We start from the raw sequence: 13,642 nt of genomic DNA, 5'->3' as shown, positions 1-13,642 counted from the left end.
CATACATACATACATCCCCCCTCCCCCCCGTCCCCGCCCAGAATTTTCAGGAAAGTCCACTTTCATCTCTAAGTATTGACATAGTTCTGAGATGCATATGGAAGCACTTTGACTCTATCAAAACGTATTCTTTTATAGATGGGGCTGTGTGCCAGAAGACAGTCAAGCTTAAAAGAACATTTTGGGAAGACATGGATTGGGTGAGTCTATAACACAACACTGTGACTTGCAGATGGGAAGGACCAGTGCTTAAACTGGTGTCGCAGACTTGTATACTCACTTGTAACATTGTCTTCAATTTCTATTGTATAGCAATTTCTGTTACAGGGTTATTATGTAATTTTGTTACAGTCACACACTGATTGTAACTGAAGCCAATTAAAAAAAAAAAAAAAGCCTACCACGACAGCATCAGTGACTGGAGGTTACATATATGACATTTGAATGAATTGGAATATCATGCATTTCAATGCAAACAAGAAAACATGGAATGGAATGAGAGGGCACACATTATTCGATAATTTTCACCACCTATGTTGCTCTGAAATCACCACAGTGGTTCAGGCTTTGATTGTAGCTTCTAAACATGAATGTCAACAGTGCCGGTAGATAATTTGCAGATAGATCACTCACGGTTTCTCAAACACATTCACAGTCAGACTATTTGGCCATTGAACCAGCTGTTTTTAGCTACTTGCAAAGACTGCTTTTTCTGTATGTGCTTCACAATAGAAGACTTCATCTGGTTCACAGATCCATCCATCCATTTTCTAATCCTTAGAAAAGTCGCGGGCATGCTGGAGCCTATCCTTGCCGTCATTGGGCAGTAGTCAGATTACACCCTTAACTGAGTGCCACCCAATCGGGGGGCCCACATAGACAAACAAGCCTTGAAAGACGGAAACAAAAAACATTCATTTTAAGGATATGGAAATTTTTAAAATAGTGTAAAGAGCATAACACTCATGAATCATACCTTGAGGGAAATTGCTGTGAACGTGTTTTTAAGTCAACAAAGTTGCTTTAAGGTAGATGCCTCAAACATGTTTTATAAGTACTGAATCAATGCATTTTTAATACTTTTTATTCTGTTCCTGTTATCAATCAAGGCAGCGTTTAGATTTGAATACAACTTCAAGAATGTCTGTTTATATTCAACTCCACTGCTAATAAACCCCTTTTGGGTTTTTTTCTGCAGAAATGGAAACCAAAAAAATAAAGGAAGAGACCCCGGATGCATAAGGAGAAAGCTGCAGTCAACAGACGTTAAAAAAGTTTGAAACAAGTTTCAAGATGAGAGAGAGAGATGGACAATGAGGGAAAGAGAGAGAGGGAGACACCAAAGGGGGGGAGAATAAGTGGGGACAGAGATGAAGGGAGAGAAAGGGAATAGGAGAGAGGGAGGGATGTAGGGAGAGATGGAGGGAGGGGTGAAAGGGAGGTTGAGAATGATAAACGGAGAGTGAAATCGCAATTATTTTGTTGGCGATGTCATGTTTTGTAAAAAAATTACTGTTTGAAGAATTAAAAATCCATCATTCACCAATTTCTCTTCATTGTAGATTGAGCCTTTAACACCGGAACAGAAATGGCTCTCTGAAAATGAAGCATCAATTCTGAAGTTGATGCTCTACCACTAAATGTCTTCATCATTTTTTGTGTGAATCAAATTGCATGGCCAACCAAGGGCCAGTTAAATTGACTGGCAACTCAGAAACTGGTTTGAACTATTTATTTTCATTCTGCTTCATGTCAATGGTAAATGGGTTGTCACTTACGTATATCAACTCAAAATGCTTCGCAATGTTTCCTCATTGATCCTACTGATGATGCAGCATCCGGAGCAACTTGGGGTTCAGTAGCTTGCTGAAGGACACTTGGACAAGGTTGGTATGGCCGCGGATTGAAGCGCCAAACTCTGGTTTGGAAGATGACCACTCTGTCCACAAGCCATGCTGCCCCGAGTAAAACATTAAAGTCACCGCGAATTGATATGGCAAATACAAATTGTCTTTTGCAAACTGAATTCTTCGGCTACATTTGTTTTTCTAAGAAAGTGATGATTTAGCTTTTGACAGCGAAACTGCCATTAAAACAAACAGTTCCCCTGACTGAAGTAACCAATTTGCTTCTTAATAAGGAATATTTTCAATAAATGACACTACCCTGTGTGGCCCGGTAGTCGAGTGGTTAGCACGTCGACTTCACAGTGTAGAGGTACCGGGTTCAGTTCCAGCTCATGCCTTACTGTGTGGAGTTTGCATGTTCTCCCCGCGCTTGCGTGGGTTTTCTCCGGGTCCTCCGGTTTCTTCCCCCATTCCCAAAACATGCCTGGCAGGCTGATTGAACACTCCAAATTGTCCTGAGGTGTGAGCGCGGATGGCTTGTTTGTCTCTGTCTGCCCTGCGATTGGCTGGCAACCGGTTCAGGCTGTCCCCCGCCTACTGCCCGAAGATGGCTGGGATAGACTCCAGCACCCCCCGCGAGCCTAGTGAGGATGAAGTGATTTGGAAAATGACTGAATGAATGACACTCCCCTGTTAATAGTGAGAAAATATTTCAAAATGTAACATTTCTGATGATAAATTTACATCCTTAAATGTTCAGTAAGGTTCATCTACTTAAAAAATCATTCAGAACCCATGGTCAGTGCCTGGTCCTCACTTACCTAGTTCAAAACTTTTTCTTAACTTTTGGTGTTTTATTTAATCTAAGGCAGTGTATTGGATAAGGACGCCCCCCTGTTTCTAGAAGTGTGTTTTTTTAGTTCCTTCGTCAAGCAGAAAGGGTGGTCCTCGCTTTGTAGGCCTTTTCACTTGGTCCTGTGCCACAAATACAGGACTGCGTGTGTGTGTGTGTGTGTGTGTGTGTGTGTGTGTGTGTGTGTGTGTGTGTGTGTGTGTGTGTGGACAATCCTGCTGCTTTCAACTGCATTTGTCAGATTAAGTGTGAATTGTCCAATTGTGAGTCTCCCTTCGTTTAATTTCATGTCTTTTTAAACACATATGTTTGATTTTTTTTTTTTTTTTATGTAACAGACCAGCACTGTTACATGGCTATTGAATTGAATTGAATACAACTTTATTGTCAAATGTGCTGTAACATACAGCAGGGGTCCCCAACCTTTTTTGCCCCACGGACCGGTTTATGTCAGACAATATTTTCAGGGACCGGCATTTAAGGTGTGGCGGAAATAATACAAAAAAATAATATGGTATGTGCTGCATGAAAACTGTGGTGTTTTCGAAATATAATAAACACAAGGAGCGTCTAATCTGGCTGCAACACTCTAATCACTATGGTAATGTTTAATGCCTTCAAAATACGATACAATGCAAATTCAAAGTGCATGAAAATGACGACTCACCACAGCCCCGAGCTTGACTTTCTGCAACCAGACGGTCCCATCTCGGGGTAATAGGAGACAATGACACCTCAAGTGTGTGGTTTATGTCCAGTCTACTTGGTAATTTTGTAATTTTGGTTTTTTCACTGTTGCTGCAGAAAACCCCCGCCTCACACAGGTCGGATGTCGGAAATAGCAACAGTGGTATTGTGGCGATCCCAGAGTATTCAGCCATAACTTTAATCCAGTTGTCTCGAACGTACTTTTAAGGACGCCGTCATTTGCGATCTGCAGCAGTTTTTTTCTCATTTTGCGAGCTCTGGCGTTTTGTTTTTAGCGAAATCCGTCACGTGACGGAGAAGCGTGGCTTGATGTGTGTCAAGCGCAGATGGATGTAACGGAGAATCCGGTAATTTTTCAAAATGAAACATCTTTCGTATCCCGAAATAAGTAAAATGGAATTAAGGCAAGTTCTTTCTGTGCGGCCCGGTACCAAATGCCCTGCGGAGCACGGACCGGCGGTTGGGGACCCCTGCTATACAGCACAGATGAAATTTCTTCCCTCTCAACATAAAACAAGAGGAGGCGCTGCGGGTGTCTGCGCCGCCATCAATAGAAAAGTGAACAAAAAAGGACAAGATAATATTACACAACACTTGAGACACAGACAATCGTGCAATCTTAACCACTTTCCTGCAAACACTTTGTTGTCTGAAGCAGTTATCGATGAAAGAGCAGCGAATCAAAGTGTCATTTTCACCAGTGGATCAAAGATGTCACGCTGCAATGTGCACACGTCTGCTACAAGCTAAGCTTGAAAGCAACAAGAAGCTGTAGCATCCATTAACGAAAAAGAGAGATTGGCTCTCTTCTCCTGTCCCATGAAAATCCGTTTCAATTCCAGGCCGCGACTCCCAGTTCCACGCATTGGCGCTCTGCGCTGACGCTCCTTTCTTCTCATCGTCGGCTCCTCAATCCAGGCATCCATCCAGCCGCAGACTGTCCATCAGCACCGACCTTTTCGCTGAACAAAGCGGGGCCGTGAAAATGCTGCCTACTTCAGGCGCAAGACACAAGCGCCCCGGGGATGTCCAGCAACGACAGTCAAATGGCGCCGACATTCCTCCCAATCAAAAAATCAGTGCTGCCGAGGAGGCGCAACCACCAAGCACAGATTATTCTTCTTTGACTAATGTCGTGTCCAAAAATGCTGAAAACAGTCCACATCAGGTCCACACGACGTAACAACACCATGTGACAAAACAAAAACAAAAACAACAAAAACCGCAAGGCTCTTGAAGAGCACTTGCCGAAGGCTGCCTATTCGGGCGCCATCTTGGGAAAAAAAAAAAACTTGAAACGATTTTCTGTTTGGTAGCGTGTTGTGTGAGCAGGAAATAAAACGCGAGGACACCAGCAGGTGGTATGTTTCTCCTTTTTATTCTTCTTTCCATCAAAGAAGAGATCACGCCTCTCTTCTTCGCTTTCCCTTTCTGTCTTAAACTCTACTACCCCCTAGCTAATGGAGGTCGCAAAAGTATCTGTACATTGACTAATCCAGTAGTGTCATGATTCGGTTTGGGACCAACAGGTGGCACTGTAGGGCTCCCCTGCAGCTGCACACCTGTTGGTCATTAGATAATTAGTAGCTTTAAAAGGACTCCCAGCCCGAGCAATCTTGAGTGGCTTTAAAAGGACTCCCAGCCCGAGCAATCATGGTCGGGTCATTGTTGCTCTTTGCCACTGTCATGTTTGTTTGTTGCTGTTGCTTTGTGCTACTGTCATGTTTGTTTCAGTCAGGTTTTGGTCATTGTTATGTTTTATCTTCGGTCATGTGTTTTGTTTGATACTTTGGACTTTGTTTGCTTTGGATTTAGTTTTCTCTGTTTTAATACAATTCTTCAAGTACACCCTGCTCCTCCCTCCTGCCTGTATTTTGGGTCCAACACCACCTCGCAACCGTGACAAGTAGACCCCACGCATGGTTTTTGTTTCGCAGTTGTTTTGTGTGGTTTTTTTATCTTGCTTGTGTGTGGTTTTTTTTTTCAGCTTTCGGACGTTTGCAGCGTGTTTGCTCCCGTCGGAGACCAGCAGATGTGTTTTGTCATGTTTCCAATTGAATGAAAACAAAATTAGGCTTCAGCACGACCCTCGACCCTCGTGAGGATGGGAGGATTAGAAAATGGATGGATGAGAACAAATTAAATTTAATTTGAATGAAAATCTAATTTGGAAAATGAACATCTTACCAAGTCCTTTTGAGAACTTCAAGTTTGTTTGTTTCGTTTGTTTATTGAACATAAACACATATACAGTAATAAATTGAAAGAAAGTAAGGTAAGTAAAATAGTAAAAAGGAAAGAGAAATCAGTCATCATTCACCACAATTATTATGTTCAAAGGAGTAGGAAGAAGTAAAAAACGGATCTAGTCCGACCCCGTGTTATGTGTTTATGTATAAATACATCATTTTTATATCAATCAGAAAAGAAAGAGAAAGAAGAAGGAAGTCTCCATAAAGGCTCATGCTTTTACCCTTAACCGTGATATTTTTACAACTTTTGGTTTGTATCGGGATTTTATACATACACACCCTGGCACTCTTGTGTCAATTTTCTCTTGTGTTCATAATGGATATTGCAGTACCTTTCTCTATTTATCAACTTAATTCTGATTTATTATTATATTTAATTAATGTTTAGAATTTATCACCTTAACTCTCATCGATGTAGGTTGTTTGTACTACTTTTTACTATTTCAGCAAGCGATTTACTCATTTTCGGTCCGTTTCGAAATTATTCCACAGATTAACACCTTTGACAGATACACTTCTTTGCTTGATGTTTGGTCTTGTTTTGAGTTTTTTGAATAAGTTGGTAGCTCTCAAATCATAGCAGCTTTCTCGAATTTCGAAAAACTTCAGAATGTTTTGGCAGAGCAGGTTATTGTGTGCTTTGTACATTAATTGGGCGATTTTAAAGTCAACAAGGTCATAAAATTTCATCGTATTTAATTTGATAAATAGTGGATTTGTGGGTTCCGTATATTTTGATCTATTAATAATTCGGATTGCTTTTTTTTTGTAGTTTTAGAATAGGGAGTGTGTTTGTTTTACAGGCATTTCCCCTTATTTCCACACAGTAGGTCAGCAGTCCCTCCCACCCCCTTCAGCCCGCCCTGACAGCACAAGGTAGCTCCTTCAGCCAGAGACTGTTACACCCGCGCTGCAAGAAGGAGAGACACCGCCGCTCCTTCCTACCGACTGCTGTCAGGCTGCTGAATAAAAAATAAAAAATAAATAAAATGATGTGGAAGACAATTGTAAATAGCACTGCGACCTTATCCATATCTGTATTTATATTGCACTTAATTGAACAGTGTTTGTTTTCTTTTCTTCTTTCTTCTTTCTCCCCATTATCTTGCTGCTGTGGACTGTAAATTTCCCCATTGTGGGACAAATAAAGGATATCTTAATCTTAATTCCTCAACTGGCGGACCGCGATACACGACCGGATCGCCGACCTCCTCTGTCCGGACCTCCTCTCCTCTGTTCGGACCCTCGGCAAATTGTATAAAATAATAAATTATAAAGTGATTTTTACGTTATACATTTTATATTTGTGGACTATAATCTGTGCATTACCGCGATCGCTTGTTAAAATTATCCGTTGTATTCTTTGCGTGCACTAACAGATATATTGCAGAGGACCGCAGCAGCGCGACTGTGTGTTGTATAATGTTTGACTAACTGGAGACCCTGGCTGAGCAGGGCATGTCGGCGTTAACGACGCACTGATTGGCTCGTCTGAACTTAAGGTGTGCCCATACATAAGCGTCAGCATATACGATGCGCTAATTGGCTTCTCTGAACTTAAGGTGTGCCCACAAACAAGCGTCAGCACGCGTCAATCCCAATACACACGCATTCAAAATGGATGATTGTGTCAGGAAACAGACGCATGCGCGACGCCACAGTGTGTTCACAGCTTCAGTCCAGGAGAGCCGCACACAGACAATTAGACAAGACGAATCGCGGGACGTTTCGATTGTGTGCAGTTTTGCTCCCGTCTACCCTGGGATCTTTGCAGCTGTTTAACAGCAGAACACCGCAACATAGTAAATGAACATCACAATGGCCTCCTCAAATAATATTTGCATGCCTCAGACATTGCATTCACCTTTAGTGGAAGAACAGCACTGCACATTCCTGTGCTCCCTTGTGTCAGTACCGGTATTTAAAATGGTTCTTAACTCCTCTTCTGATATATTTTTCAGTGATTTCAGAGGGGATGTGAAAAGGGGAATTGTACAAATGAAAAAGATATTTTTGTTTTCATGTTTAGTATTTATTTTGGTAAAATTGGTATTTTGTTTTGTTTTTGTTAAATTAAGGGGAAAAAAAGACAACTACTGTTTAACAAAGTTAAAGTAAAAATGTCTTATTTCCCTAAAAGGGCTATTTCTATTATCAAGCAGGCACAACTTAACAAAATAAAAAGTTCCTGTGCCTCAACACAATACCTCTCATAATTTGCTGTGTACTGGCAAAGTGAATAATTGTTATTTTCATGCACCCCATTATTGGTTGGTTGTGAGTGTTGATTTGTATAAGCTTGGGTTGACCATACTAAATGGGCAAATAGCCCTGCTCCCCATGACCGCCGTGCATGGGACCGGACCTTGGTCTTATTAAAAAAAAGTGGACCTACAGCATTTCTAGTTGAGGACCACTGCAGTAGGTCATATATTGTAATAATAATGAAGAGTATAATGTGTACAAAGATCTCTTATTTAGCACATCCTTGGTTTTGTAGAGGATCCCTATGGTTTTGGCTATTTTTCTTTTTACGTTCTCGATATGTGGCTTCCAACATAATTTTGAGTCTATTACTAATCCGAGAAACTTGATTTCATACGCTCTTTTCTATTTCAGTTGAGTTTACCATAATTTTAGCTTGGTGTTTGATTGGTCTTGTGCCAAAAACAATTAACTTAGATTTTTTTCAAGTTAAGTGACAATCTTATTTCTGTCGACCCAGTTTTTTTATTTGTTTAATTCGTTTTCTACGGTTGTCAGGAGCTGTTTCAGATTTATTCCAGAACAGTAGAAAGTTGTATCATCAGCAAATAGGACACATTTAAATTGTTTTGAGACCTTGCAGATATCATTTATATATAACATGAATAGTTTTGGACCAAACACTGACCCCTGAGGAACTCCATGAGTGATTTTCAGTTGGTTCGTTTTTGTTATTGTTGAGCTGCACGAACTGATATCTGTTATCTAAATAACTTTTTATCCATTTATAAGCAACACCTCTCATGCCATATCTTTCTAGTTTATTCAATAATACACTATGATCGATTGTTTCAAAGGCTTTTTTGAGATCAAGGAAGATCCCAACAGTAAATTCTTTGTTGTCTATATTAGTGGCTATTGCTCCCACAAACTCCATTACTGCCATTGAGGTGAAGCCATATTGATTCTCACTAAACAGCGCATGTTTTTGTATAAAGCTATCAAGTCTGCTAGAGAATAGTTTTTCTAATATTTTTGAGAATTGTGGTAGTAGTGATATTGGTCTATAATTTGTAAACAAATATCTTTCTCCACTTTTATAAATTGCGATAACTTTAGCAATTTCCATTTTTGATGGAAAAGTACCAGCTTTGAATGACAGGTTGCATATGTGCATGAAAGGTCATACTACAAATTCTATCATCTGTTTTATTATTGTCATATCAATATTAAAGTAATCAGTTGACTTTTTATTTTTAAAAGTTCTTGGAATATTTGATACTTCTTCTTGTTTTACAGCAGTAAGGAACATCGTGGAGGAGTTTTTTTTCTACGTATCTATCTATTTCAAACAAGTTTGTTGGATGAGGAATTTGTTTTGCTAGGTTACTGCCGATGTTGACAAAGTACTCATTAAATTCAATTGCTATTTCTGCAGTTTCTTTCAATAATAGTATTTTTGCCTTTGATAAAATACTCTGGGTCATCCACTTTTTTAGGACTATTTCTGATTACTTGATTAACTATTTTCCAGATTTCTTGTGTGTTTCTTTTATTCTGCTCTAATAGTGAATGAAAATGGTCTCTCTTACTGGTTCTTATAATATTTACTCGTTTATGTTTATAGGTCTTATATTTTTTTTCTGCCTCTTCAGTTCTCAATTTTATAAACAATTTATATCAATTGTTTTTCTTTTTGCATGCGTTTTCAATGCCTTTCCTTGTCCATGGCTTACTTGGGTCTTTATACTTTTTGGAGACTTTAGTTAATGGAAAATGTTTATCATTTCGGGAGATTATGTCTGAAATACATCAAACGCTGTATTTGGGTCTTCGTTTGAGTAGACCTCGGACCAGTTTTGTTTTTCTTGGTCCAGCTTAAAAGCAGCGATGGAGCGTTGTGTTCTTCATCTTATTTCTGACATGTGAGCTGTTAACTGTGTTTTTCGCTCAAAATAATTATGAAAAACTGCAGAGACAGGTAGATGGTCACTTATATATCAGAAATGAGAAGTCCACTTTCCATTTTATGGTCAATCTTATTTATAATTATGTCATCTATTAATGTGGCCGTATCAACTTATTCTACTAGGTTTCAGTATTACTGGGAATAGACTATTGCGCTCCATAGTATTAATAAAGTCAGTCTTTCTTTTAAATGTCCACTTGGGTTTAATAAGTCAATGTCAAAGTCACCACACATTATTTGCGTTTTCTTGTCGTTGGAGTAACTTAGCATATCTGTTAGTTTTTTATTGAATGCGTCAAGACATGATCCTGGTGTCCTATAGATGCAACTCATGATGACATTGATGCCTTTGTATTTCAATAGTTTGACATTCCATGACATTCTCTATTGTGTTTGTCAATCTCTCGATTTTACTACATCTAAGAGCTTTGTCTGCATATATTGCAACCCCTCCCTTTTTTGTTTTCAATATTTGTTGCAAACATTTCATATCCTTCTATTTTCATATCACTTGTTTTTTCATCGGCAAGCCAAGTTTCTGTTTTTTCATCGTCAAGCCAAGTTTCTGATATGGCACTTATTTTAAATTTGTTGACTTTAGTCAGGTATTCTTTGATTTTTGTGAAGTTTTTAGAGAGACTTCTACTGTTTAAGTGTATGACTGAAAGTGCATTTTCCAATTTTATATTAGTGTTGAATTGTTCATCCAGGTAATAGTCAGAGTTTGTTACACTGTGTTTGTTCTTGAATAAGTTATTGTCCGGGTCCAAATTGTTCTCGAGGTCGAATGGCTTGTGGTCAGTATCATCAAAGGGTTGGAAGTCCATGTTTTTGGTGCGTGAATTTCCTGCTCCCTCGCGGTCGTTGCTGAGAGAATACCATCATGCTGTATTTCTTACCCTAAAAAGTCGATCACTGCCGCCTGTTGGTCACTGTTTGTCATTGAAACCCTTTTCAAGATGATCGTATTAGTTCTTATTTCCCTCGAAAAATCAGCAGTTCCACAGGAAGGCAGCACTGTGAAGATCATTATGTAACATTTTATGGATTTTTAAAAATTTCCGAATGAAAACATAATGACAATTAATTCACAACGGTGGTTCTTGCCCGCTGTTTCCACCTTGTGTATTGACGATGCTATTCCTTCTGGAATCTTGACCCTCTTGAAAGGGGTGGACAGAACAACCTTCACACCAACCCTGGACCCCAAAATGACTGCTATCGGCAAATCCTGTTTTACGTCAAAATCAGTCAGAAATAACAACCGTAACATACGTTAACTGTTTCAAAAAGATATTTCAACAACACCACATATTATTACTCACTGGTCCGGTTTTGTCGATAATCTACACTGGGGAAAAATCTGGTCTCTCCCATACAAATACCTCCTTACGAATAAAGTAAGGGAAATCTCCTTTAAAATGAGACACAAATACGATCCCACCAAGCATTATCTTCTTAGGTTCAAGAAAGACATCTTTGTTGATTGTTCATTTTGTGGAATGTACCCTGCAACGATGGTTCACTTGTTCTGGCAATGCCCGTATACCAACACATTTTGGAAAGCTGTATCCAGATTTATTATTGAACGTATTGACTCTGACTTTATGCTATACTGGAAAAATGTACCATTTGGGTTCGACAAAAGTAAGGAAAAAAAACACTAAACAAACCATTATAAATTGAATAATCGTTCTCGCTAAGTTCCATATCCACAAATCCAGATGGAGGAATTCAAAACCTCTTTTCTTAATTTTTGAAGCAGAAACAAAGTAGTACCTGAGTTCTATTATGGATTCCAAAAACAAGAAAGCTGTTAAGACTGTGGCTATATGCTCCTTATTTGAAATTTTTGTTTAAAAATCCCCTGGCTTCTTTTTGTGTAAATGTTTGTAATATGTGCGTGTATTAATAACGTGTTCGTCTTATTTTCTGTTTACTGAGAATTTTATTCTGACTTGTTAAATAAAGATTGTTAAAATTAAAATTAAAAAAAATAAATGTGTATTGATCTTCTTCGCTCTCAGTTGAGAGCCCAATTGGAACGTGCACGGCAGAAGTTCGTTACTGTCCTCTGCTGGTAATAGTTTGTCATTGCAACATCCTTGAAAAATACCACGCGATTTCTGATGACAATCGAAAAATCAGCAGGAACACAAAATGGCACCCCTGTGAAGATAAATACGTGACATTGGGTCGATTTTTAAAATTTTTCAAAACACAAAAAACGTTACAATTAGTTCACAACGGTCGTTTTTACCACTGTTTCCACCTTGTTTTTGGATCTTCTTCCCTCTCAATTGCGAGAAGAGCCCCATTGGGACATGCACGGTATCGGTCCGTTGATTGCTTCTATTGGTCATAGTTTGTCATTGCAACCTTCTTCAAAATAACATTTCTGACTGCCATCGAAAAATTTGCAATACGACAAAATGGTCACGCAGTGAAGACAATTCTGTGACATTTCATGGATTTAAAAAAAAAATCTGAACACAAAAAACGTGACAATTAATTCACAACGCTCGTTCTTCAGCTGTTTCCACATTGTGTATGGCTCTTCTTTGCTCTGAAATGCGAGAGCCCTCTTTGGCCGTGCACAGCAAGCGCTGATAGCTTCCCTCTGCTCGTCAGAGTTAGTCAATGTCACCTTTTGAAAGAATACCATTTTATTTCTCAATACAGTACCTGACAAGAGAGCTCCACTTGGACTTGTAAGGCAAAAGTCGATGACTGCCTTCTGCTGGTCATAGTTTGTCATTGCAACCTGATGAAAGAATACCATATTGCTGTTATTTCTTACCCTGAAAAGTCGATCGCTGCCGTCTGTTGGTCACAGTTTGTCACTGCAACCCTTTTCAAGATGATCATATTAATTATTTCGCTCGAAAAATCAGCAGTTACACGTGAAGGCACCGCCGTGAAGATCATTTTGTGACATTTTATGGATTTTTAAAAATTTCAGAACGAAAACATAATGACAATTAATTCACAACGGTGGTTCTTCCCCGCTGTTTCAAACTTGTGTATTGACTCGTGGATGATTTTTTTAAAAAAAAAACTCCGTTCTTCATTGGCGGGTCTTTACATTTGCTGATGTCTCTGGAGAAAGACAAACCGAATAGATGTAAACAAGCAGGCGCTGAAAGACATGACTGCGCACACAAGAGATGTCCGGAAAATAACGGTTGCCGGAAATTAACGGTGTCCGCTCGCTTGGACCCGCTGTCGCTGTGGGACGCGAACAAGGCCGGGTCTGCCGCAATTTGCTTGTGTAGCCACCCTAGGTGCAGCTACTAGTGTCACCCTTCTATTAAGTTGTCAAGGGAAAGTGTGTCAATTTATCAAATCTATTCGAGTTAGGGTGCACTTACTTAAGGTCACAGTGAGATTGGCAATAGCAGACTCATTAGAATCAAAGGGAAACCTCCAACAGGAAGAAGACACACTGAGTTTTTTACAAAAAAATATATTGAGTAAATCAGTAGTGAATGGGAAACTGAACTAAATACACTCCTCTGAACAAGAATACAAAAAGATGAACAAAGTAAAAAAACACAAGTTAAATTGTTATCAGTTCTTATCAGTTGTTTTTGGTATCAGATCTGACCCCTAAAAAAAAACGACTGAGATCTCAGATTAAACAAAAAATACGGGGTTCGTCAGGAAAAAAATGGAAATCCTTTCAACTGTCCTACCACCCTCAGAGATGAAAGTGGACTTTTCTGAAAATTCCGGAAAAAATAAATAAATAAATAAATAAATGTGTGTGTGTGTGTGTGTGTGTGTGTGTGTGTGTGTGTACACACAC

General features: G+C 39.2%; 1 long non-coding RNA gene across 1 annotated transcript in view; it reads left to right on the top strand.

Annotated features, from left to right (window-relative positions):
* Nucleotides 1-4,617, top strand: part of LOC109522876 (uncharacterized) — an 11,879-nt gene extending 7,262 nt beyond the window's left edge. Inside the window, exon 3 of the long non-coding RNA XR_002169649.1 lies at nucleotides 4,489-4,617. This is a non-coding gene — a long non-coding RNA (uncharacterized LOC109522876). The remainder of the gene's footprint in view (nucleotides 1-4,488) is intronic.
* The last annotated feature ends 9,025 nt before the right edge of the window (nucleotides 4,618-13,642 follow it).

Source organism: Hippocampus comes, unplaced genomic scaffold, assembly GCF_001891065.2.
Source record: "Hippocampus comes isolate QL1 unplaced genomic scaffold, H_comes_QL1_v1.1 scaffold219, whole genome shotgun sequence".
NCBI lineage: Eukaryota > Metazoa > Chordata > Actinopteri > Syngnathiformes > Syngnathidae > Hippocampus > Hippocampus comes.
Note: the sequence above shows the minus strand (reverse complement) of the source record. Positions and strands in the feature narration are given on the sequence as shown.